The following is a 24560-nucleotide window of genomic DNA, read 5'->3' as shown; positions in this document are numbered from 1 at the left end:
CCACGAGAGTGGTAACTCTTCCACGAAGGGCTCTTGACAAAGTGGACTGATTTGCAAACCACTATGACCCTGTAACTTGGACTTTCATGCAACATGTGTCATATTGAGAGCATCTCGGGATCAAACCCCTGCACAAGTTAGGGGCGGAGGTGATGATCTGTTTTGTTTCATTTGACTCTGGAAGTCAGAAGAGAACAAGGATCTGTTTTTGGACGTGTCGCATGTGCTGGGAGGATGACATGAAGTGAGGCAATAAAAAATGACAGTTACGATGATAAAAAAAAAACTAACATCAATTGAGGGCTTGGGGCAGTGTTTCAGGCAATAGGTGTGGACTCTGCCTTTTAGCATGGAGGCTTGACTTGTTTTGTCTTTAGGTCATAGTTCTCCTTTTCTGGGAGAGAGGATTTTGGTGGACATTTTAATTTCATTGACATAGACACCCCACATCCCAAGACAAACCCCAAAACCCACATTAGGTTCTTGACAAGGACCCAGATGACAGTGGAATCACCCAGATGTAGATGCTGCTGATGATACGAAGTCATTTGCTTCGCATTTTGCATTAGACATATATTTGGTGTCCCTGAAAATTGTGCAAGGTGTTTGTTTCCTAAATTTTGTTTTGGGGACCCTTCATCAAGATAAGAAGCTTTTGCACAGCAAAGGATACAGTCAACAAAACTACAAGACAACCTACAGAATGGGAGAAGATATTTGCAAATGACGTATCAGATAAAGGGCTAGTTTCCAAGATCTATGAAGAACTTATTAAACTCAACACCAAAGAAACAAACAATCCAGTCATGAAATGGGCAAAAGACATGAAGAGAAATCTCACAGAGGAAGACATAGACATGGCCAACATGCACATGAGAAAATGCTCCGCATCACGGGCCATCAGGGAAATACAAATCAAAACCACAATGAGATCCCACCTCACACCAGTGAGAATGGGGAAAATTAACAAGGCAGGAAACCACAAATGTTGGAGAGGATGTGGAGAAAAGGGGAACCCTCTTACACTGTTGGTGGGAATGGGACCTGGTGCAGCCACTCTGGAAAACGGTGTGGAGGTTCCTCAAAGAGTTAGAAATAGACCTGCCCTATGACCCAGCAATTGCACTGCTGGGGATTTACCCCAAAGATACAGATGCAGTGAAACGCCGGGACACCTGCACCCCGATGTTCACAGCAGCAATGTCCACAATAGCCACACTGTGGAAGGAGCCTCGGTGTCCATCGACAGATGATGGATAAAGAAGCTGTGGTCTGTGTGTACAGTGGGATATTCCTCAGCCATTAGAAATGACAAATACCCACCATTTGCTTCGACATGGATGGAACTGGAGGGTATTATGCTGAGGGAAGTAAGTCAGTCGGAGAAGGACAAACATTATATGGTCTCATTCATTTGGGGAATATAAAAAATAGTGAAAGGGAATAAAGGGGAAAGGAGAAAGAATGGGTGGGAAATATCAGAAAGGGAGACAGAACAAGACTCCTAACTCTGGGAAACAAACTAGGGGTGGTGGAAGGGGAGGAGGGCAGGGGGGGGGGTGACTGGGTGATGGGCACTGAGGGGGGCACTTGACGGGATGAGCACTGGGTGTTATTCTGTATGTTGATAAATTGAACAATAAAAAATAATTTTATTATAAAAAAATAAAAATAAAAAAATAAATTTTGTTTTAAATTTCTCTACGTGCAAACATTTTTTTGTTTTAGGGAAATGTTTGGAAATGTTTGCATGTTTTCTCGTCTAAGCATTTGCTCCCAGGAGATGGGGAGTGGAGGGCAGACCACATGTGAGGGACGTGTTGGCTTGATTTTCTTCTCACCGAGTACTGGAGGAAAGACTGGGGGGAGGGTTGGGATCAACTTTGGATAGCGCAGCATATTCCTGGCAGAAACACTGACATCTGACACCCGGAGTTGACTAACCTGGAATAAACGAGCATTTTAGGAATGGACTGTTGGATCATGCGGACTGCCAGGACTCTGGGATCAGATCACACCTTGTGGGGGGATGGAACTTCTGGGGATGGGGAAGGATATTTTCCCTGCTGATAGTTATGGGGAGAGATAGTTCCAGGCCAGGATATGAGGTGGCATTTAAATAAGGGGTAGAGAGGTTGGGATTCATGCATCCTTTATTCTCATTCTCTGTGGGACTTTTCAAGGGGACGTGGTGATGAGGTTAGACCTACAGTTGCATTTATGGTGATGGACATTGACCCTGGGTGGTGTAGGGGAGGGTAACAAGGCAGGAAGTCAGGGACAGATTCTGGTTTGAGCAGATACTCCTACTTAGGGAGTAGCTGCTTCTAAATGGCCATAAAGGAAACAACTAATGGTAGATCTGCGACTCCCCCGTAAGCCAGGGCGGGCTAAGTCGCCAGCGTAGGCCACCTATGTCTGCCAGATAGCAAATCTGACAGATCAGCCGGTGTCAGAGATTGCAGCCTGCTGGCAGGGTGAAGAGGGTGGAGGGGAGAACAAATAATAGCAAAGGTGGAGACAAACATTGTTGGACGTTCATTGAAGGCAAACCTTGTTTCATTCATTCAGGTGCATGTGGCTCCTTGCCTGGGAGAGGCTCCCACCCTGAGAGGCGGGGGGACGGGACACAGGGACAGCAGATTCACACCTCCCTTCCCACCGAGGGACAGATACCAGTTATCGACAGCGGGATTTCACATATTTCTTCTCTGGCTTTCCTCGCACGTCTATCTCTGGACAAGAGCTTACGGTTACATGGATGTAAGTTAAAGGCGGCCGTTGGATACTGTACTTGCACGACCTCGTTTCATCTTTATAACCAGCTTTAAAAGTAGGCAGGTCCAGGTTATATGTCCAGGTTATACTAGAGAAATAGGGTAGTGAGGTTGAGAGACTTGCCCCAAGTGGTAGGAGACAAGGGGGGTATCTGGCACTTGGGCCCCAGGGGGAGAGAGAGGCACATAATGGAAGCGAAGGGGCACAAGCTTCTTTAGGTCCCTTGCCCATCATCAGGGCCATGATTCGTGTTCAGTTTTGGACCCTCCTCATGCTAAATCCACTCACCCTTTCTACTTTCCCATCCTGCTCACCCTCTGCTACAGACTGTGTTCTTACCAGATTCCTATGTTTGAACCTATTCTCCACTCTGATAGTGCCAGAGGCCTCTGTCTGGGAGGTGATTACGTCGTGAGGGTGGAGCCCTCATGAATGGGAACAGCGCCCCGAATAGAGGAGACCCACAGAGCTTCTCGCCTCTTCTACCACGAGGTACCTGTGAGCCAGGAAGGGGGCCCCCACCAGACACCGAATCCACCAGCCCCCTGATCTCGGACTTCCCACGCCTCCAGAACCGTGAGGAATACATGTCTGTTGTTCTATCAGCTGCCCATTCCGTGATCTTCTCTTTAGCAACCCAGACAAAGACTTCCTTCAAATGGCTCCCTGTTTATATCGAATTTCTTACTGTCCTAGAGCATGATAGTCCCTTTCCCATGTCTTTGTCATGCATCTCTCGTCCTTTTTGCCTGGGGTCTCCTTCCTCCTTGTACAGCTGATTAAAAAGCACTTTATCTTTTAAAAATCAGACCAATATCAAGTTTTCTAGAAAAAAAAAAAGTTTAGCGTGGGGTTTAATAGCACGGCCTCTGGCTCTGTCCCTTAGCATCCGTGGGAATTCTCTGAACTTTAGTCAGCGTTATCGTATCTAAACTGTAGCCAGCAGAGCTACCTACACCCTAGGATGATTGACAGTATTAACTATAAAGGGCTTCCCGTAGATCCCGACGTAGATCCTGACGCAGAGCCCACGAGTACATGCCATTTTTTTTGGTTCTCCACGAAGGCGTCCCTGATTCTTCAAGTACAGTTAACCCCCTTCTCAGATGAGTTGTAGACACTGTTCGTGTCTTTATTATGGAATTTCTTCTATTATCTTGCAATTATCTATTTAAATACCTCTTTTTATACCACCTTATCAATCCGCCCCCCAAATCTATTTCCTATCGGTAATAGTGCGCACTCTGCCTTCCGGAAACTCTAGGCTACGGCAGTTGGAATCAGGAAAAGCCCTAGAGAGCAGACTCCGGGAATCTGTTTTGGAGCTGGATTATTCGTGGTCCAACAGCAACACGAGACCCGTACTGGTGGGAAGTGGTTGGGTGAGAACCCCTGGATGCAGTGGCCTGACAATTACTGATGTTTTCACCTATGATTAACTGGGATGGCATGAAAGGAGTAGGCGAGGCATAATTTTGTGCAGAGGCTTTGCTAAATAAACAGTTTTGGGAAAATGATAATTATGAGACTACTGGGGTCGATTAACTACATTGCAGTTCTTGGCAAAATAAAGAAAAAAAACCAAAAAGCAGAAAAATAACAACAAAACAACAACAACAACAACAACAACAAGGATAGACTCAGAGCAATAACCTGCCGGCTTGAAGCGTGAAAGCCATAAGGGGGCTTCATGGCTGTTTCGAAGAGCGTGGTAGCCATGGAGCAGGCTGTAGGAAATCGGAGGCCAGGGCTGCAGAATGGACCAAATGCACAGCCATGGCACGAGTCTTTATTAGGACCTTGATGGAAAGACAGAGGGAGCCTCAGAGCTGGCCCAGGGACATTGGGGTGGATGAACCTGAGGATCTTGAACCCTCAAACTCCCTTGTGTGTCCAGCGTAGGAAGGAGTAGCCGCCTTCCTCTTGCCAGAGGAAGCATTGTCTCCTGCTTGGATACCGTGTGAGGCTCTGCCCTGAGACAGGGCCTCCCAGTGCTGTCCTGGGCTCCTCAAGATCAGCCTGCCTCGCTCCTCGCTTCCTCCGGAACAATACCCAGGGTCAGATCCTAGCACTTGTTGAATGAAGAGGTACTGACTGGGCCCAGGGGAAAATAGCTTATACCCACAAGGCCTGCCAGTGGTTGCCTGATGCATGCTGGTAGACCTTGGAGAAACCTTTCTGGGAATGGAATTACAAGGTATTGGAGCAGGCAGTGGAGACTCTAAGACTGGATGCGGAGAACTTTTGATGTCAGGGCCTTACTCATGACTCTGGATTTGGGATCTGGAGGAGATACGTGGGTCTTCTGGACAGGCACCTGGAAGCTTAAGGATGAAGATGAACTACAGTGAATGGGCTGGTTGCCCGAACCCCCTTGGAGGTGTCTTACGGGGTGGATCCCAAGGCTTGGGTAGGTGGAAACGTCTGAGTGGCCCCACTGAGTGGGACCTCGAGAGCGCACCAGCAGGCCATGTTTCCCAAGGCAGCCCAGGGGATACACCCTCCACCAAGAGAGTAGGGGGCTCGCTGGTGAGGGGCGCACTGGGTGTTTTTCAGTAGCTCACTGGTGGCTGTTTTATGTGGGCTTGGTCAGACAGTGAGAGACGTCTCCGTAAAATGGAGCTCTTTCCCATATAAATGTTGGATTTGGGGAATGACAGAAGCCGCTTGGCCACATCGAAGCACCAGATGCAAGACAGAAATTATGATCATAATTGGCATCAAGGCCAGAGCGGCAACTGGTGTGGCTTGTCCAACAGGGATAGGAATGGTAACTATTGTGACATTTCTGTGGTGGCGTGGGGAAGGAGGGGAGCGAGGAGGGGGCAGGGGGAGAGAGGGACTGAGACACAGAACCGGAAAGTCATTTTAGGCTTCTCAGCTTGTAACATCAGGGAGGATGGAGAGCTAGTGGGCAGAGGCTGACGGCCGTCGGCACAACAGGAAGTCACGCTCCCTCCTTGAGCCTCCAGATCTGTATCGGTTCACAGACCCAGAACCTACTGATAGGAAGAGGCAAGAGGCGCCACATCTCCAAACTGATCTCTGAAAGAATAGTTTTGTGTAGTAAACATACGTCTGGTCCTTTCCTACAATGACCTGTGGCCGTTTGGTGGGGTGACTGCATTGGGGAAAGAGGAAACCTGGGGCTTTTGGTTGACTTCAGCTGTGAAAGGGTTTGAGCTGACAGGAATACTAGAGTTCTCCAGCTGGGGTGGAAGCCGGTGGAAGTATGGGAGTGAACGGCGTTTGGCCCCAAGTCCTTATTTTTGTGGTTATCATCCGGGGCTCCCATGGGGTAGAAAGGCTTAGCATCCGGTGAGATGCTCACCTTGGTTCTCCAAACTGTGGAGTAAGGGTCATTAACTTAGAGAAGACTAGAAGCTCCTGAAGCTGACCTCCCCCGTCCACGGCCAACAGAGTTGGTGAAATGAAGCTGCTGTTATCAAAGATTCAGGGATGCAGAGGTGGTGGTTTCCTCATTGCCCCTGTCACCAGCACGGGCTCTGCAAACACCATGGATCGTAGAGGATCATAAGGGGCTACAGAAGCTTGGCCAGGTGGCATTATAAGCACAGCTGCTAAGCTGGACGTGGTGTCTCACTGGAGCAGGTCGGAGCAGGTCCCAGCACTGTAATGTATACATTAGGTCGGTGAATACCTTCTGACCTTTTTGACCTCATCAAGTGGGGAGCAGGTCAAAAATGTTTCACCTTTGTGGGGCAGCCCCGCAGCCACCATTCACCGCCTCCCCCAGGGACCGTGTGAATCCTCCTCCCCCCCGCCCGTTGCAACACTGCCCCCGAGACACCTCAGCCAACTTAATGCCATCAGACCGTCACGCCGCCCACTGCTGATGCCATCATGCCACCGACTTGCCCGTCGTACTGGGAATATTCTCAAATGCACGAACTCACATCAAGTCAGATGGACAGAGCAGCAATTCATTATTTGATGGCAATGTATGGAAAGGGTGTATTTGGGATGGGCACAGGGAGATCTGAAAGGCGTATGCACGTCACATAACCAGGTGGCCTCGACTCACTCCCGTATTGTATGGTGGGTGGCTGTCCACACCCTGTCAACACACACCTGTGTTGGGGTGTTTCCTGTGACCAGCCGACAAGGAAGCAGGGGGCCCGGGCTGGTTCACACATGGGTTGGCGTGGTATGTTGGTGCCACAGCTGAAAACGGACCACTGGTCTACCGTAGCACCACTTGGGGAGCGCTGAGGACAGGAGGGAAGGGAAATCCTTCTGTTGGGCCGTGCTTCACACGCCTCGTCATCCGCTCGGTGTGAAGGGAGAAGCCACCCTCGGTATAGATAGATGATACATAGAGAGATGATAGATGGTAGACAGACAGATAGAGAGATAGATGGTAGGTGGTAGATAGATGGATGGATGGATAGATAATGGATGATAGATGGTAGGTAGGTAGATGGATGGATAGATAGATGGATAGATAGATGATAGATAATGGATGATAGATGATAGGTAAATAGATAGATGATAGATAAATAGATGATAGGTAGATAGATGATAAATAGATGCATAGATAGATGATAGATGGTAGATAATGATGATAGGCAGATAGGTGATAGGTAGGTAGATTGATAGATGGGTAGATTAATGACAGATAGGTAGGTAGATAGATGATAGATGATAATAGATGATAGATGATAGATAATGATGATAGGTAGATAGGTAATAAATAGATGATAGATGCTGGATAGATGATGGATAGAGAGATAGACGATGGGTAGCTGATAGCTGATAGATGGGTAGATAGATTTCGGAGTGTCGGACACGGATATTCAGGAACTCTTTGCTGAATCCGGAACTCTGAAGAAGGCAGCTGTACAGCATGACCGCTCCGGGCGCAGTTTAGGAACAGCCGATGTGCACTTTGAACGGAAGGCAGATGCCCTGAAAGCCAGAAGCAGTACGACGGCGTCCCCGTGGATGGGCGCCCCGTGAACATTCAGCTCGTCTCGTCACGGACTGACACAGCGGAGACCCGCGCAGAGCATAGCAGAGGTGGGATGACTGGAAACCGGGGCTCCGGAGGTTTCGGTGGTGGTGGCGGCGGCACCAGGAGAGGCACTCGTGGAGGGAGCCGGGGCAGAGGTCGAGGCACTGGTGGGAGTTTGAAGCAGCAGCTTTCTGCAGAGGAGTTGGACGCCCAGCTGGATGCTTATGACGCCAGAGTGGACACCAGCTAAAGAGACCGGCAGATCCCCAAGTGGAGCAGGACCCAGGTGTCCCCTCCGGGCTCCCTGGAGGGAAGGGGCGTGGACTGGGGCTGTGCGGCCAATGATGGATTTGTTTCTTTTATGTTTTATTTTATTTTATTTTATTTTATTTTATTTTATTTTATGTTTTAAAACACGATTTAAAAACTCATGTAAATGTTTTTTTTCTTATTTTCCTTTTTTTCTTTTTCTTTCTTTTCTTTCTTTCTTTTTTTTTTTTTCTTTTTAAATTCTGAAGCAGCCCTGTTTTGTACCGAGTTATTTTTGGGATAAATGTTGCCGGTTGTCCTTGTGGGGAAGGTGGCGTTTTCACCTTTGTCATAATAAAACAGAGACGTGTGTGGAAAAAAAAAATTTCAGATAGACAGACAGACGATAGATAGATAGACGGATAGATGATAGATAGATGATAGGAATCTTGGACAGCGGCAGGTGGCTTGGTTGGAAGAAACATGATTGGAACACAAGAGAAAGGGGAGCTGGTGGAAAGAGGTCTGTGGACAAACCCATGGCTCTGGGCCCAAAGCTTGAGGATCATTTTATGTCATGATAACGCCTGACGGAGGTTTTCAATGTCCAGGGGACAGGGGGAGAGAATAATTTGACCTGCACGCGTGGCCTTTTCTTTGGCCAGTTCTGCTCGCCACAGCCTCCAGGTGACTGGCAGCGCTGTTGCACAATAGTTTTCCAAAACCATAACAATAATATTTCTCTTCATTGCATCAGTTCCACCCTTTGACCACATTCAGTCTTTGGTTGTTGAGATGATGTGATTTATAAATTCAAAGAAACCGAGTCGTACGTGTTTCTCAGTGCAGATCACAGGGAGAGGACACAAACCACAGATGCCTATTAGGTTAGTTGCAACTCATTCCCCGCCGTGGAATACTCCATGTGAAAACAGACGGGCCTGCAGAGACAGAGGAGGATTTCCAAATTACATGTTTAAAGAGAAAAAATAGGAGGTGCCCCTGGGTGGCTCAGTGGGTTGGGCATCTGACTTTTTTTTTAATTATTAAAGATTTTATTTATTATTCATGAGAGACCCAGAGAGAGGCGCAGAGACACAGGCAGAGGGAGAGGCAGGCTCCCTGCGGGGACCCAATGTGGGACTCGATCCTGGGACCCTGGGGTCACGCCTTGAACCGAAGGCAGATGCTCAACTGCTGAGCCACCCAGTTGCCCCGGGCACCTGATTTCAGCTCAGGTCATGATCTCAGGGACCTGGGACGGGGACCAGAGTTGGGCCCTGCGCTCAGCGAGGAGTCTGCTTGAGGATCCTCCCCCTCTCCCTCCTGCCCTGCCCCTCCACCCCCCAACTCAACCATCCTCTAAAATTTCATTTCTATTTTATTCTAAAATAAAAAATTAATCTTTTTTAAAAATAAAGGGAAAAATGAGAAAAAGATGGAAAGTTCAAAATATTATGAAGAGTAAGATTTCTTTAGTATAAATAATAAATGAATATATGACTCTACATGCAGATTAAGTGATGTAGTTGATTAATTGATTTAATACTTTTAAAGTACTTCAAACTGTGTGGGCCTAATAGTTAATGTTTTGTAAGTTCTGGATTTTATTATGATATATACCATCATATATCACATTTGTAATTTAAATTATTTATTATTAGTATAGTATTAATATCTGTGGAAGAGGGTGTGAGTATGGGCCATTGAGGCTTGGTTTTGCTTTTGTACCTTTGTGTGTGGTTGTTTTTACAAAACAAATTGATATGTTAGGTTTTTCCTCCTTTTTATCTTTATTTTTATTTTTAAAAATATTTTATTTATTTATTCATGAGAGACACAGGGAGAGAGAGAGGCAGAGACACAGGCCGAGGGAGAAGCAAGCTCCATGCAGGGAGCCCGAGGCGGGACTCGATCCGGGGTCTCCAGGATCAGGCCCCCGCTGGAAGGAGGTGCTGAACTGCTGAGCCACCCGGGGCTGCCCCCCTTTTTATCTTTGAAGACATCAGGGCTTATTTGGACAATACATTTATCAGCTATTTCTTCTTTCCTTTTTGAGACTTCTCTATTTAAAAACTTAAAAATAAATTGGCTAATAACAAAAATTACAAAAAAAAAAAGAGCCCTGCAAAGGGTAATTGAGAGAGAAGAGGGTATTATCTTGAATCTGAAATAAGGTGCGAGGAGGAAAATTGTAGGTCCGTGCACCAGAGAGGTCGGGTTCTGTCCATGTACTGTTGGTGGGAACCTGGGTCAGTGTAGTTGTTGCTCCTGACTTTGCTTCCCTGTCTGTAGGATGGAAATAATGGCACCTGCTGCAGAGAGTCACCCTGAGGATTGAGATAACCCTCTCAGTACTCGGGTGGTGGTGCTGGTGGTGAGGGTGCTGGGGTGCTGGGTGTGGGGGTGCTGGGCTGGTGGTGGGGGTGTTGGTGCTGGTGCTCCTGGTGCTCCTGGTGCTGCTGCTGCTGGTGCGCGTGTCTGCGAGGCGCCCCCACACGTCCGTCCACACCTACCCGCCCGCGGGAGAGCGAGCGCCGGTTTCCCGCATCCCGGGGCGGGGAGGGCGGCGGAGGAAGCGTCGTGCAGGCGGGACGAGCAGCGGGTGCCCCGCAGGTGCCCCGCAGGTGCCCGCCCCCAGCCCCGGCTTTCCTCCTGGCCCCGCCTCTTCCCCCCCCACCTCCGCGGCGCGCTCCCTCCGACGGGCGGGCCGGGCCTCGATGCCGGGGGCGCAGCGCCCCCATGTGGCCGAGGTCTGCATTGTCCCCGACGCTCGGCCGGGAAAGCCGCACCTGGAGGCCCAGCCCCACCTGGAGGCCGAGCCGCACCTGGAGGCCCAGCCCCAACTGGAGGCCCAGCCCCACCTGGAGGCCAAGCCGCACCTGGAGGCCGATCCGCACTGGAGGCCGAGCCGCACCTGGAGACCGAGCCGCACCTGGAGGCCCAGCCCCACCTGGAGACCGAGCCGCACCTGCAGGCCGATCCGCACTGGAGGCCGAGCCGCACCTGGAGGCCGAGCCGCACCTGGAGGCCCAGCCCCACCTGGAGGCCCAGCCCCACCTGGAGGCCGAGCCGCACCTGGAGGCCCAGCCCCAACTGGAGGCCCAGCCCCACCTGGAGGCCAAGCCGCACCTGGAGGCCGATCCGCAATGGAGGCCGAGCCGCACCTGGAGACCGAGCCGCACCTGGAGGCCCAGCCCCACCTGGAGACCGAGCCGCACCTGCAGGCCGAGCCGCACCTGGAGGCCGAGCCGCACCTGGAGGCCCAGCCCCACCTGGAGGCCCAGCCGCACCTGGAGGCCCAGCTGCACCTGGAGGCCGAGCTCCACCTGGAGGCCGAGCCCCACCTGGAGGCCCAGCCGCACCTGGAGGCTGATCTGCACCTGGAGGCCGAGCCGCACATGGAGGCCGAGCCGCACCTGGAGGCTGATCTGCACCTGGAGGCTGAGCCGCACCTGGAGGCCCAGCCTCACCTGGAGGCCCAGCCGCACCTGGAGGCCCAGCCCCACCTGGAGGCCGAGCCGCACCTGGAGGCCCAGCCCCAACTGGAGGCCCAGCCCCACCTGGAGGCCAAGCCGCACCTGAAGGCCGATCCGCACTGGAGGCCGAGCCGCACCTGGAGACCGAGCCGCACCTGGAGGCCCAGCCCCACCTGGAGACCGAGCCGCACCTGCAGGCCGAGCCGCACCTGGAGGCCGAGCCGCACCTGGAGGCCCAGCCCCACCTGGAGGCCCAGCCGCACCTGGAGGCCCAGCTGCACCTGGAGGCCGAGCTCCACCTGGAGGCCGAGCCCCACCTGGAGGCCCAGCCGCACCTGGAGGCCGATCCGCACTGGAGGCCGAGCCGGACCTGGAGGCCGAGCCGCACCTGGAGGCCGATCCGCACTGGAGGCCGAGCCGCACCTGGAGGCCCAGCCTCACCTGGAGGCCCAGCCGCACCTGGAGGCCGCGGTCGCTGTCCGGTGGAGCCGGCTGCACGGCCGTGGGCCCACGCCCTGGAGCTGGGAGGGCGGGGTGCAGGCCCGCGGGTCCCCGACACCGGGGGGTGCGGTCCGGGTGCACCTGCCTGCGGGGCCGGGCCCGCTCACCCTGCGCCGAGGCCCGCAGCCAGGTCCAGGCCCGGTCCTCGCCCGCGCTCGAGGCCCCCGTGCAAGCGGCCGCCACGTTTCAGCCCGGGTCGCTGCGGGCGGCGGGGTGCGGGGTGCGGGGTGCGGGGTGCGGGCGGCCCGAGCTCGAGACCGTCACGCGTGGGGCCGGGACCCCGCGAGCCCCGCGGCGGACACCAGGCGGGGGTCGTGGGTGCAGGACGTGCGTCCTCTCGCCCCTGCCTTGCGCACAGTGGTCCTGCTCGGCCTGGGTCCTTGCGAGGGCGGCCGCAGGTGGGGTGCGCTCCAGCCCCTCCCTTCCTCCCTCACGGCCCCCACGGTCCGTGCCGCCCTCGCCCGCCTGGCCCCGGAGCCGCCGAGCATCGCCCGCAGCCCCGAGTCCCTTCCCGGCGGCAGGTGCGGCCAGTCGGAGGCTGCAGGCGCCCGGGTCTCCTTCCGTCCCCAGCATCACGAGAAACCACGCGGCCGCCCCGCCCCCGGGATGGGCCGATCCCGTCCCCACTGGGGGGTCCCCGGCCCCGGCCACAGCCCCGGGCCCCTGCAGTCCCGCCGGCCGCCGGCAGGGGGCGCGCGGGCTGCCCCGGGACAGGCTCCGCCCGGCCGCGCTGGGGCAGGGGGCTCCTGGGGGCGACGCGCGGGCGGAGGGCCCGACCCCGTGACCCCCTGTCGGCTCCGCGCGCCCCGGGGCCTCCTTCCAGCTCCGCGGGCTGCTGTGCTCGGCGCCCAGGCGGCTGTGGAGGCTCTCCCTCCCTCCCCCTGCTCCTCCCACTGTGCTCCCCCTCCCTCCCTCCCCCCTGCTCCTCCCACTGTGCTCTCCCTCCCCTGCTCCTCCCACTGTGCTCCCCCTCCCTCCCCCTGCTCCTCCCACTGTGCTCTCCCTCCCTCCCCCTGCTCCTCCCACTGTGCTCCCCCTCCCTCCCTCCCCCTGCTCCTCCCACTGTGCTCTCCCTCCCCTGCTCCTCCCACTGTGCTCTCCCTCCCCTGCTCCTCCCACTGTGCTCTCCCTCCCTCCCCCTGCTCCTCCCACTGTGCTCCCCCTCCCTCCCTCCCCCCTGCTCCTCCCACTGTGCTCTCCCTCCCCTGCTCCTCCCACTGTGCTCCCCTCCCTCCCCCTGCTCCTCCCACTGTGCTCTCCCTCCCCTGCTCCTCCCACTGTGCTCTCCCTCCCCTGCTCCTCCCACTGTGCTCCCCCTCCCTCCCCCTGCTCCTCCCACTGTGCTCTCCCTCCCTCCCCCTGCTCCTCCCACTGTGCTCCCCCTCCCTCCCTCCCCCCTGCTCCTCCCACTGTGCTCTCCCTCCCCTGCTCCTCCCACTGTGCTCCCCTCCCTCCCCTGCTCCTCCCACTGTGCTCCTCCCTCCCTCCCCCTGCTCCTCCCACTGTGCTCTCCCTCCCCTGCTCCTCCCACTGTGCTCCCCCTCCCCTGCTCCTCCCACTGTGCTCTCCCTCCCTCACCCTGCTCCTCCCACTGTGCTCTCCCTCCCTCCCCCTGCTCCTCCCATTGTGCTCTCCCTCCCTCCCCCTGCTCCTCCCACTGTGTTCTCCCTCCCTCTCCCTTGCTCCTCCCACTGTGCTCTCCCTCACTCCCTCCCCCCTGCTCCTCCCACTGTGTGCTCTCCCTCCATCCCTCCCCCCTGCTCCTCCCTATTGTGCTCTCCCTCCCTCCCTCTCCCCTGCTCCTCCCACTGTGTGCTCTCCCTCTCTGTCTGCTCCTCCCACTCTGCTCCCCCCCCCTGCTCCTCCTACTGTGCTCTCCCTCCTTCTCTCCCTCTGCTCCTCCCACTCTGCTCCCCCCTCTCTCTCCCTCTGCTCCTCCCCACTGTGCGCTCTCTCTCTCTCACACATAAATACATAAATCTTAAAATCCCCACAGAGCTGAGCCCGCGGCCTGAGAATGTGCAGGAGGACTGGGGCAGGGCCCTTGCAGTCCAGGCTCACTGCTGGTTTCTTACCAGGGACACCCGAGCGCAGGTCTCTTCTGTATCAAACCCCACCGTGCTGGGGGGGGGGGGGGGAAGGGTGCTAGAGTTCTGCAGGGACAGGAGGACACCCATGTGTTTAAGAATTATTATCCATAAGGTTTTCAGGTGGAAAAAATGTACACTGGATTTTTTCCCTCCATATTCTACTTTTTCGGTTGGATGTTAATACCCCACATGCTTATGGGGAGTCACTTCTGTGGTGAAAGAGGGCTGACAGCACCGAGCCGAGCCGCCGAGCTGGGCAGTTGTTCCCGGGCTGCTGAGGCAGCGCGCTGGTCCTGGGTTCCTCCACGGTCCCTGCCCGACCCCTTGTCCCTAGCCTGGGCGTCCCCTGCAAGGGTCCCCTGCGCACCACCAGGGCTCGAGGGGTGTGCCCTGAACCCCCGGATCCCCCACTCTGAGACCTCCCCAAGGCCCCTCACAGGGCCCTTCAGCTGCTCCCTAACCCGGGGCCCTCAGTTGGCCCTAAGCCGTTCGAGGTCAGGTCTCTGCGCTTCAAGGGTGGCGTCCCACGCAGAAGAGGGTCCTGAAGTTAAAGGGCCGCAGGAATGGAAAGAAGGAAGGAAAGCAAGGAGGGAGGAGGGAGGAATATCTGCAACACAGGTGCTCACCCCGAGCTTAGTAGACACCCGAAGCGGCTCGTGTTCATTTAGCTCCAAGGAAGAAAAGAGCATTTCAGTCACCGATCACTTGGGGACCAGAGTCTTTCACCGGGTTGGCCGCGCGGGCATCACGTCCCTGGTGTAACACGAGGAGGCAGAACACGCGCAGGTAAAAGAAGTAATAAAGGCCTCACGTATGAGAACAAAGGACTGAGGCCTGGGACCCGCTGGACACCCGCCCGCGGCCTGGAGGAAGTGCCAGGGCCTGGGATGAGGAGGAGGAGCCCCCTCTGGGCCCGGGGCAGCCCCCCCTGCTTTCTTCTCCCTCCGCTCCAGCCCTGCCCTGCCCTCCCCTTTCCTTCCTTCCTTCCTTCCTTCCTTCCTTCCTTCCTTCCTTCCTTCCTTCCTCCTCCTCCCTCCCTCCCTTCCTTTCTCCCTCCTTCCCTTCCTCCCTCCTTCCTTCCCTCCTTCCTTCCCTCCCTCCTTCCTTCCTTCCTTCCTTCCTTCCTTCCTTCCTTCCTTCCCTCCCTCCCTCCTTCCTTCCTTCCTTCCTCCCTCCCTTCCTCCCTCCTTCCTTCCTCCTTCTTCCCTCCCTCCTTCCTTCCTCCTCCCTCCCTTCCTTTCTCCCTCCTTCCCTTGCTCCCTCCTTCCTTCCTCCCTCACTCCCTCCCTTCTTCCTCCCTCCCTTCCTCCCTCCTTCCTTCCTCCTTCCCTTCCCTCCTTCCTCCCTCCTTCTTTCCTTCCTTCCTTCCTTCCTTCCTTCCTTCCTTCCTTCCTTCCTCCTTCCTTCCTTCTTTCCTTCCTTCCTTCCCTCCTTCCCTCCTTCCCTCTCTCCTTCCTCCTTCCTTCCTCCTTCCTCCCTCCCTTCTTCCTCCCTCCCTTCCTTCTTCCTTCCTCCTTCCTTCCTTCCTCCTCCCTCCCTTCCTTTCTCCCTCCTTCCCTTCCTCCCTCCTTCCTTCCTCCCTCACTCCCTCCCTTCTTCCTCCCTCCCTTCCTCCCTCCTTCCTTCCTCCTTCTTCCCTCCCTCCTTCCCTTCCCTCCTCCTCCTTCCTTCCTTCCTTCCTTCCTTCTTCCTTCCTTCCTTCTTCCCTCCTCCCTCCCTCCCTTCCCTCCTTCCTCCCTCCTGCTTCTTCCTTCCTTCCTTCCTTCCTTCCTTCCTCTTTCCTTCCTTCCTTCCTTCTTCCTTCTTCCTTCCTTCCTTCCTTCCTCCCTTCCTCCTCCCTCCCTCCCTTCCTTCCTCCCTCCTTCCCTTCCTTCCCTTCCTTCCTCCTTCCTTTTCCTTCCTTCCTTCCTTCCTTCCTTCCTTCCTTCCTTCCTCCTTCATCCCTCCCTTCCTTCTTCCTTCTTTCCTCTCTCCCTCCCTCCTTCCTCCTTCCTTCCCTCCCCTCCTCCTCCTTCCTTCCGTCCTTCCTCTTTCTTCCTTCCTTCCTTCCTTCCCTCCTTCCTTCCTTCCTTCCTTCCTTCCTTCCTTCCTTCCTTCCTCTTCCTCCCTCCCTTCCTTCCTCCCTCCTTCCTTCCTCCTTCCTCCCTCCCTCCTTCCCTTCCCTCCTTCTTCCTCTTCCTTCCTTCCGTCCTTCCTTCCTTCCTTCCTTCCTTCCTTCTTCCCTCCTCCCTCCTTCCCTTCCCTCCTTCCTCCCTCCTTCTTTCCTTCCTTCTCCTTCCTTCCCTTCCTTCCTCCTTCCTTCCTCCTTCCTCCCCCCTTCTTCCTCCCCTCCCTTCCTTCCTTCTTCCCTTCCTCCTTCTTCCTTCCTCCTCCCTCCCTTCCTTTCTCCCTCCTTCCCTTCCTCCCTCCTTCCTTCCTCCCTCACTCCCTCCCTTCCTTCTCCTCCCTCCCTTCCTCCCGCCTTCCTTCCTCCTTCCTCCCTCCCTCCTTCCCTTCCCTCCTTCTTCCTTCCTTCCTTCCTTCCTTCCTTCCTTCCTTCCTTCTTCCCTCCTCCCTCCTTCCCTTCCCTCCTTCCTCCCTCCTTCTTTTCCTTCTTCCTTCTTTCCTCCCTTCCTCCTCCCTCCCTCCCTTCCTTCCTCCCTCCATCCCTTCCTTCCTCCCTCCTTCCTTCCCTTCCTTCCTCCCTCCCTCCCTTCCTTCCTCCCTCCTTCCCTTCCTTCCTCCCTCCTTTCCTTCCTTCCTTCCTTCCTCCTTTATCCCTCCCTTCCTTCTTCCTTCTTTCCTCTCTCCCTCCCTCCTTCCCTCCTTCCTTCCCTCCCTCCCTCCCTCCTTCCTTTCTTCCTTCCTTCCTTCCTTCCTTCCTTCCTTCCTTCCTTCCTTCCTCCCTCCCTCCCTCCCTCCCTCCTTCCTTCCTTCCTTCCTTCCTTCCTTCCTTCCTTCCTCCCTCCATCCTCCCTACACCAGCAGAATTTCCACTCTTTGAGCTCCAAGCCGGGGAGTTCTGCACCTGCTCCTCCTCTCAGGGGATCTCTCTTTTCCCTGCTCTTCAGGTGGCTGCGTCTTCCCATCAGTGCAGATCCAGCCCAGACACTAGGTCTCTGGGAAACCCAGCCATGGATTTCCCATCACTCCCGCCAGAGAATCCCGTCACTCCCCAGCCATGACGAGGCTTCTAGTCCTTCTCCAGCCCGCACCCCTGCTCTCTTCTCTTCCTAGCACCTGCCACAACCCGGAGAGTAGTCTGCTTGTATTTTCCTGCATTCTCTCTATTTTCTCCTGCTAGGGTGGGCCGTCCGTGAGAGCAGGGGCATTCCCTGGCTTAGGTCCCCTGCGTCGCTGTCCCCTGAAGCAATGCCAGCTCTCCGATTCAGAGTGCGCATCTTCGCAGTGGACTCCTCATACTGACCCTGTTGTCCCTGAAACGTGCCCAGAGATTTATCAGACCACCTTTAACTGCATTCCATCGTATGGAAGACACGTCTGCATCCTGCTTGGGTGCCACTCATTCCGACCACAGCCCGAATTCAGAAGACGAGAGAGAGAGCTCTACTGTAAAGAACAGAGCGGAGATAAACTAAATAGAATATAGAAAAACAATAGGATCGACAAGAGTTGGTCCTTTCAAAAGATCGACAAGACTGACAAACCTGTAGGTAAAGTGGCTAAGTGCATCCGGCCTGGGCTTCCTCAGCTCTGCAGAATGGGGACCACGGGGGGGGGGGGGGCGGGGGGGCGCGGGCGGGCGCTGCCCGACAGGTCTCCCAGCGAAGGACAGCGGGGTTGGGAGGTCTTGCCACCACAAAACATCGTCTGGCACAACGTGAGCTCTCAGTCGTCATTACATTTTTTTCGTATCTGCGGTCCTGGCGTTGATGCTCTCTCCTTGGGAGCTTCCAGTTTCTAGAAGGCTCCTCCTCCCTCATGTGGAAGTGCAAGGTGATGCTTGGAGAACCCGGACATCCATGACATGCCCCGGGATCCCGTCTCCACAGGCAGCACTCACTGCTTCTCCGAGTTTTGCTTAAATCCCCCGTCTTTGCTTTGGAGACTCCAGGTGCCGTCCCTCCAGCCAGCAGCCAAGCCCACGGGGATGGGGTGGGCGTGGGCCGCGGGCTTGGCGCCCTTGGGCTGGAAGCCACTCGAGTATCTGCTCACTGAGAGCTCCCTGTGCCCTCGGGCCTCGGGGCGAGGACCTGCACACGCGTGGCCCTGAGCTCTGGGACGGGCGGAGACTGTGCCTTCAGGAGCCTCCTGGAGCTGTTGGTGCGAGGACCACGGGGTGAGCAACGAGACAGCAGAGCTCCTCGGGCGCCCCGCCACTGGCCTGTGCACCCCGCACCCCGTCTCGCTGATTCCTGTGGGACCCGCTGTGCTCAGTGGGGCCGCTTCTCCCCTAAGGGCCACCGTGAATCCCGATCGCCGTCTAGCATCAAGGGCCAAACTTCGACGACGGCTTTCAGGTCCCTCTAAGCTGGCGCCGCTGCCCGGTGCCCACGTTTGTCTCCAGCCTCCCCCCAGGTGCTTGGGTTTTATTTATGGCCACACCTGCACTGGCCTCCGGGGCTGGGGCGTCCTGTTCCCTGGATGGCACATCCCACCGTATCCTGACAAGGCCCGTTGACTTGGGCCCTGAGAGCAGCTCTTCTCACTTCTCCACCCTCCTCCTCCTTGGGCCGAGGTTAGGGACGCCCCGATGCACTCATAAGCACGTGGCCTGGGACCCTCTGGTCACGCGCGTCTCCCTTACTCATTCCGGTCTCCCAGCTCAGTGTGTAACGCGTGATGGGTGCTCAAGAGACATTCATCAAACAGACGAGCGGGTATAGCAAATATTTCTTAAATTAGTAAATCCCACCAACACTTGCTGGGGTCTACAACTTTGGTGGCAATTGGAGAACATCGTGACCCAGTGCACAGCGTGGGTCACGGCCGGCTACCAAGCCGCGTGCAGGAAGTGCAAGGAAGACCTGACCAAGGGAGACCTGCTACGGCCTTGCGGGGGGGGGGGGGTGACTCGGGCTCTACAGAAAATGACAGCCTCTTCCCCTCGGGGCCCCTCCTCCGGCGCCCCCCTGGGCCGTGTGGCTCCCTGCGCGCACACACCTGTGCACAGCTAAGGAGCATGTCTGGTGTCTACGTGTGAAGGACCTGGGACTCCCGGTTCATCGATCTCCCTCCAGCATCTCTCGTATATAATACATGAACTTTATGTCCAAACTATGATTGCCAAGACTAATACCAGGGAGATCTCCCCCTCTTTTCTTCTGGGAGTTTGTGATTTCATGCTTTACATTTAAGTCTTTAATCCGTTTTGAGTCAAGTTCGGTGGGCGGTGTTTTTTTTCACGTCTGGATATCCAGTTTTCCCCGTGACATTTATCCGACAAACTACTCTTTCTCCATCGTGTGTTCTTGTCCAAGATGACACGTGTCTGGGTTTATTTCTGGGCTCCCTACTCTACTCGATTGGTCTGTCTGTCTGCTTATAGGTCGGTGCCACCCTACTTTGATGACTGTAGCTCTGTAATGTAGTGTGAAGTCAGGAAGCGTGAGGCTTCCAGCTTTGTTCTTTCTCAAGACTGCTTCGGCTATTCGTGACCTTTCGTCGTTCCATGTCGATTTTAGTTTTTTCTTTCCAACTTCTGTGAAAAATGCCATTGAGGTTTCAATAGGAACTGCGCTGAACCTATAGATTGCAGATCATCGGCATTTTAACAATTCTTCCGATCAAAGAATACGAAATATTCCATTTATTTGTGTCTCCTTCATCTTTTTTCATCAATATCTTATAGTTCTCAGTGTGCAGATCTTTCACTTCCCTGGTTAAATTTGTTCCTAAATATTTTATTATTTTTGATGCTATCGTAAATGCAATTGTTTCCTTTGTTTCTTTTTCTCAGATAGTTGTTCGTGTGTAGAAAAGTGCAAGCAATAAACACGAAAAATAAGCGAGAAGGATCACATCAAACTGACGTCTGCATGACAAAGGAAATAACATGGTGAAAACGCAGCTTATGAAATAAGAGTATTTGCAAACCGCGTATCTGATGGGGGTTAATATCTGAATTATATAAGGAACTTGTGTGACTCAATAACAAACATACCCCAAAAAAGCTGATTAAAAAATGGGCAGAGAGGGGCGCTTGGGTGCCACGGTCAGTTAAGCATCCGGCTCTTGGTTTCAGCTCAGGTCGGGATCCCGGGATCGCAGGGCTGTGAGATCAAGCTCTGCCTCAGGCTCCACGCTCAGCGGAGAATCTGCTTGAGATTCTCTCTCCCTCTCCCCCAGCCTCTCCTGCTCTTGCTCTCTCTCTCTCTCTCAAATAAATAATTAAGTCTTTAAAAAAAAATAGGCAGAGAACCTGGATAGCCATTTTCCCAAAGACATACAAATGGCCAGCGGGCACATGGAAAGGTGCTGCACGTCAGTAACTATCAGCAAAGCCACAGGGAGGTGTGACCTCACACCCTTTAGCACGGCTGTTACCAACAAGACGAGAGGTGACGGGTGATGACAAGGATGCGGAGAAATCCCTTGTGTGCTGTCGGTGGATGTATAGCTTGGTACAGCCCTGATGGAAAAGCCGTGCGGAGGCGCCTCAAAAAGTCAAAATCAGAAGCATCATATGATTCTGGACATAACCTGAGGGAAATAAAATCAGCGTGTTGGGAAGGTCCCTGCACGCTCGTGTTCGTTGCGCTATTGGTCACAACAGCCAAGACAGGCGTCAGTCAAGGGCGAGTGGATAAAGAAAATGTGATACAGACCGCACGTGTGTGCACCTGCGCACACGCACACAAGAACGTGATTTAGTCATGAAAAGGAAATCCTGCCGTTTTCCGCAACATGGGTGGACCTGGAGCGCACTACACTGAGTGAAATCGGCCACAGAAAGACAAGTGCCGTGTGTTCTCCTTATTCGTGGAATCTACAAAAATAAAATCCAACTCAGGGAAACAGACAGTAGAATGATGGTTGCCAAGGGCCGGAGTGCGGAAGAAACGGGAAACCCTGGTGAGAGGGGACGGTCTCTCCATCCAAGATGACTCAGTTCTGCGGGTCTAATGTACCGCACGGTGCCCAGACTTCTCTAAGAGAGTAGATCCTACGTGTTCTCACCACGCACACAAAAGCTACCTATACGAAGTACCTTATATGTACCCTATAAGTACCTATCTACATGAATTAACTGAATTGCAGTAATCATTTCGCAAGGTGTATGTATATCAAATCATCCTAGTGTACACTTGAAATATGTACGATTTTATTTGTCAATTATACCTCAGGAAGCCAGGGATGAAAGAGAAGCACCCACGTACGAGATGAGCCAAGTTCTATAAAAGCATGAATTGGAGCTCATTTGTTTCATATTTTATTATATTCTTGCAACAAAATACTAAGATTTGAAAAAAAAATAGAAAATAAAGTGACCTTTATATGATTCTTTTTCCAGAGCTTGGCCTTTTTTTTTTTTTTAATTTAAGAGAGAGGGAGAATGCACATGAGCCGGAGGAGAAGACGAGGCGGAGGGGTGGGAGGGGGAGAGCATCTCCAGCCGTCTCTGCACTAAGCACGGAGCCCGGTGCGGGACTTGATCTCACGACTCTGAGATCATGACTTGAGCTGAAACCAAGAGCCCAAAGCTTAATCGACTCAGCCACCCAGAGGCCCCTACCGGAGCTTGGCTTTAAGAATTCACAAGACATATATATATTTTTTTGGTCACCTTTTATATCCTATATATGCAAATGTACGTGCACATAGACGTACACAAAGGAAATGCATGCGTCTGGGTTGGGCAGGTTGCCCACGGGGTGGATGTCGTAGTGCGGAAGGTGAGTCTGCCTCGCAGGAGCCTCGGCCCCAAGCTCTTTTGGCCTCTGGGCTTTGCTGATCCTGAGGCTCATCTGGAACGGCTGAGTCACACGTAGGGCACAGAGGCTACAGCGATGGACTTCAGGGGCCTGCCTGCCTTCCTCCCTCCTTCCTTGCTCTTTCCTCCTTCCTTCCTCCTTCCTTCCTTCCTTCCTTCCTTCCTTCCTTCCTTCCTTCCTTCCTTCCTTCCTTCCTTCCTTCCTTCCTTTCCTTCCTTCCTTCTTCCTTCCTTTCCTTCCTTCCTTCCTTCCTTCCTTCCTTCCTTCCTTCCTTCCTTCCTTCCTTCCTTCCTTCCTTCCTTCTTTCCTTCCTCCTTCCTTCCTTCCTTCCTTCCTTCCTTCCTTCCTTCCTTCCTTCCTTCCTTCCTCTTTCCTTCCTTCCTTCCTCCTCCCTCCTTCCCTCCTCCCTCCCTTCCTTCCTCCTTCCTTCCTTCCTCCTCCCTTCTTCCTTCCTTCTTTCCTCTTTCCTTCCTTCCTTCCTTCCTTCCTTCCTTCCTTCCTTCCTTCCTCCTCCCTCCCTCCCTCCCTCCTCCCTCCCTTCCTTCCTTCCTTCCTCCTCCCTTCTCTTCCTTCATTCATTCCTTCCTTCCTTCCTTCCTTCCTTCCTTCCTTCCTTCCTTCCTCCCTCCCTCCCTCCCTCCCTCCTTCTTCCTTCCTTCCTTCCTTCCTTCCTTCCTTCCTTCCTTCCTCCCTCCCTCCCCTCCCTCCATCCCTCCTCCCTCCCTTCCTCCCTCCTTCCTTCTTTCCTCCTTCCTTCCTCCTTCTCCTTCCTTCCTTCCTTCCTTCCTTCCTTCCTTCCTTCCTTCCTTCCTCCCTTCCTCCCTCCTTCCTTCTTTCCTCCTTCCTTCATCCTTCTCCTTCCTTCTTTCCTTCCTTCCTTCCTTCCTTCCTTCCTTCCTTCTTCCTTCCTTCCTCCCTTCCTTCCTCCTCCCTTCTTCCTTCCTTCCTTCCTCCTTCCTTCCTTCCTCCCCTCCCTCCCTCCCTCCTCCCTCCCTTCCTCCCTCCTTCCTTCTTTCCTCCTTCCTTCCTCCTTCTCCTTCCTTCCTTCCTTCCTTCCTTCCTTCCTTCCTCCTTCCTTCCTCCCTCCCTCCCTCCCTCCCTTCTTCCTTCCTTCTTCCTTCCTTCCTTCCTTCCTTCCTTCCTTCCTTCCTCCTCCCTTCCTCACTCCCTCCTTCCCTCCTCCCTCCCTTCCTCCCTCCTTCCTTCTTTCCTCCTTCCTTCCTCCTCCTCCTCCTTCTTCTTCTTCTTCCTTCCTTCCTTCCTTCCTTCCTTCCTTCCTTCCTTCCTTCCTCCTCCCTTCTTCTTTCCTCTTTCCTTCCTTCCTTCCTCCCTCCCTCCCTCCCTCCCTCCCTCCCTCCCTTCCTCCCTCCTTCCTTCTTTCCTCCTTCCTTCCTCCTTCTTCTTCCTTCCTTCCCCTTCCTTCCTTCCTTCCTTCCTTCCTTCCTTCCTTCCTTCCTTCCTTCCTTCCTCCTCCTTTCTTCCTTCCTTCCTTCCTTCCTTCCTCCCTCCTCCCTCCCTCCCTCCTCCTTCCTCCTTTCCCTCCCTCCCTTTTCCTTCCTTCTTCCTTCCTTCTTCCTTCCGTCGTCCCCTCCAAGTGGTAAAGTGTCTATAAAGAGAAGAGAGAATTCATGCAAAGCACTTAGCATCCCGCCCGACATGTATTGGGCGCTCAGTCAGTAAAGCTGGTGTCCGACTCTGGTCTTAGCAATGGGCCCCTTTCTGACTTTCCTCCGTGATTCTCTGGATAAATCGCTCATAGGAAAAAAACTGCTATCAAGTTAACTTTGGAAGGATGTGCAGTGAAATAAAAACTTCATTTTGAAAGTTCAAAGCAGCACAGAAGCTGTAAAACACAGCTGCTGCTTGGGTGACGTCTGCCTCACCCGGAGCATGATGCATGATGCAGATGTGACTCCGGGCTCTGGGATCCACGACCTCCAAGAAGAAACCACATTTTAAGAAAAAAAAAGTGTCTTTCAGCTTTGATACGGTCAGGAACTACCAAGACAATGAACCGTTTCGCAGTTTGCAGCCTTTGGCGTCCTTTGCTGACGGGACACTCAGCTGCAGTAGCAGCGCGGACTTGGGAAGGCTTTTCATGCACGTGTACGTCTTTGTAAGAAATAGTGGAATGAGGAGGGCACGTGATGGGATGAATGTTGAGTGTTATACTATATGTTGGCAAATTGAATTTAAATAAAAAAACTCAAAACAAAAAAAGAAATAGCAGTGGAAGGGCTGTGAGTGAAATATCATGTGCAAACTTCAGGTTGCAGCTCATTTTGAGTCTGGAGTAAAATTTATGTGTGGTTTGTCTAGAAGTCGAGGAGTCTAGATGTTAATATTAGAAAAGATTTGCGTGTATAAAAACACAATCATTTCTTTAAAAAATCTGGTTACAACAGCTGTTTCCAGGGACAAGAGTACAAAGACCAATGGAGAACTTGTCCAGAGAGAGATTTCTTTTTTTCAGGATTTTAGAAAGGGGAAAAAAAAAGGTTCCAAGGGAGGGATTCATGGAATAATATGGTTTGAAAGAATCAATGTCAACACATCTTAGACCTGTACCAAATTCTGGAAGCGTCGGCAGATGTCCCAGGAAGAAGTGTGGTTT

At 53.7% G+C, this 24560-nt stretch overlaps 1 long non-coding RNA gene and 1 pseudogene across 3 annotated transcripts in view; both read left to right on the top strand.

Moving 5' to 3' along the window:
• The window catches only part of LOC112653685 (uncharacterized), a 29151-nt gene extending 23595 nt beyond the window's left edge, over positions 1-5556 (top strand). For all 3 annotated transcript variants that reach the window (XR_007409996.1, XR_007409997.1, XR_007409995.1), the window contains 2 exons: positions 2572-2763; positions 3156-5556. This is a non-coding gene — a long non-coding RNA (uncharacterized LOC112653685). The remainder of the gene's footprint in view (positions 1-2571; positions 2764-3155) is intronic.
• Positions 5557-6208: 652 nt separating this feature from the next.
• On the top strand, positions 6209-8092 carry LOC112653495 (THO complex subunit 4-like; annotated as a pseudogene).
• Positions 8093-24560: the final 16468 nt, after the last annotated feature.

Source organism: Canis lupus, chromosome 3 (assembly GCF_003254725.2).
Source record: "Canis lupus dingo isolate Sandy chromosome 3, ASM325472v2, whole genome shotgun sequence".
Taxonomy (NCBI): Eukaryota; Metazoa; Chordata; class Mammalia; order Carnivora; family Canidae; genus Canis; species Canis lupus.
The sequence above is the reverse complement of the archived record's forward strand: the minus strand, read 5'-3'. Positions and strand labels throughout refer to the sequence as shown.